General features: G+C 38.2%; 1 protein-coding gene across 1 annotated transcript in view; it reads left to right on the forward strand.

Annotated features, from left to right (window-relative positions):
- The window catches only part of LOC102200821 (uncharacterized), a 10,521-nt gene that overhangs the window by 2,003 nt on the left and 6,737 nt on the right, over nt 1-1,781 (forward strand). The window lies entirely within an intron of this gene.

Here is a 1,781-nt window from a genome sequence, read left to right on the forward strand (position 1 = left end):
TTGTATGTTACTGTAACATCTTTAATTGTTCATAACAACTTATTCCATTTTAGTTGGATTTACTCAATTAATAAGGTGTATTTAAGAGATGTGATTGTTTTTGCATTTACTCATTATTTTTGAGTGTAAAAGTGTTGCACCAAAATATTTAAGTAATTATCAGTTTTAGTTCTTAGAGTGCATGCAGCGGCCTCCTGAACTGTGTTTGTGCTGTTTCCAGTCATTGAGTAAATGGCTGTATAATTAGAGTGACAGAAGGTTTTATCACATAGTCCCTGTGCAGGCTGTGACAGCAGGCTACTGTGGGCCACAGAGAGGCACAGGCCCTTTGATGAGCAGTTGGAGGATGGGGACCAGCAAACTCTGTGGCAGTGTGGGAGGATCAGTGATTCTTGATGAGGTAGTTCAATCGCTTTTGCTACTGAGAAAAAGAACTGAGTCACAGGAATAAACTCACATCTGACAGGAGACGGACAAAAGGGGAATATAATGACTAAACTGCAGAATGAAAGTCCAAAATATCTGCAGAACTAAAACATTTGTGAAATTTGTAAAGATATTGTTACATTTATATTATTTTTTTTTTGTGACTCGATGAGAATGTAACATTTGTATATAAACATACTGACTTTAAATGATAATCCATGAGTTATTTTTCTGGGAATTTGCATCAAAAACATTATAATTCAAATATAATACATATAATCATCCAAATAATTGCAACGCATCTGTACTTACACCAAGCTTTAATGGTTGGGAATCTGGGCTGCTGACCCTGGGCAGTATACTAATCATCTATAATCTCAGGTCAACTACAATGTTCAGGCCCAGAATCACACAGTTTCAGTTTGTAAACGAGTCCAAATGTCTCATCAGATCTCAGACTCTTAAAAGTGATTGGCAGTTGATGCTACAACCAAGACTTCCCAGCTCACAATTAACACCACCCCTGCTTAAGAACAGAAAACATATTTATTAAAAAGATGAAGGATGATAGCACAACAAGAAATAATTGCACAAAATATGAGACATCATATAAGTACAGTACTCTGCTTTACAGAAACCTGGTTGCAGCAAGATGATTATGTTAGTTTAAATGAATCAACACCCCCGAGTCATTCTAACTATCAGAAACCTCGAAGTACTGGCTGAGGGGGCAGTGTGGCAGCAATTTTTCATACCAGCCTATTAATCAACCAAAGACCCAAACAGACTTATGCTTAGTCTTGTCCACCCCAGCTGTAAAACTCAGAAACCAGTCTTATTCGTTATATCATCTAAAATTAAAAAAATAAATAAATAAATTACTCTAATTCAATCTAAAATTAGAATGAAATTGATTTTTCTAGCGTTTATTGGACATAGATTGTGTTGATAGACAGGAGAAAGTGGAGAGGGAGAGAGAGAAAGGGAGAGCCTACTGCTCCATATGGACGCCTGCTCACTTTCTCAATACTGAAATTCAGTTTCATGTATATATAGTGTTCCACATTAATCCAAATAAGTGCTCTGAATCCTTTTGTAGATGGCCCCCAAGTGGTAAGATTGGGTTCTAGATTTGGTCAAATGCAGCAGTGAGATACAACAATCTAACTATAAAATCAGTCTGTTGTCTGAAGCTATATGGTCTGTGCATTGTCTGTAGCTTTCACCTATGCTGTTCCAAGTGGAGGAGTTCAAGTATCTCAGGGTCTTGTTCGCGAGTGATGGGAGAAGGGAGCCGGAGATCGACAGACGGATTGGGGCTGCAGCTGCAGTAATGCGGACGCTGCACCGGTCCG

Source organism: Pundamilia nyererei, unplaced genomic scaffold (genome assembly GCF_000239375.1).
Source record: "Pundamilia nyererei isolate P.nyererei 1_Seehausen unplaced genomic scaffold, PunNye1.0 scaffold00351, whole genome shotgun sequence".
In the NCBI taxonomy this organism is placed as follows: Eukaryota; Metazoa; Chordata; class Actinopteri; order Cichliformes; family Cichlidae; genus Pundamilia; species Pundamilia nyererei.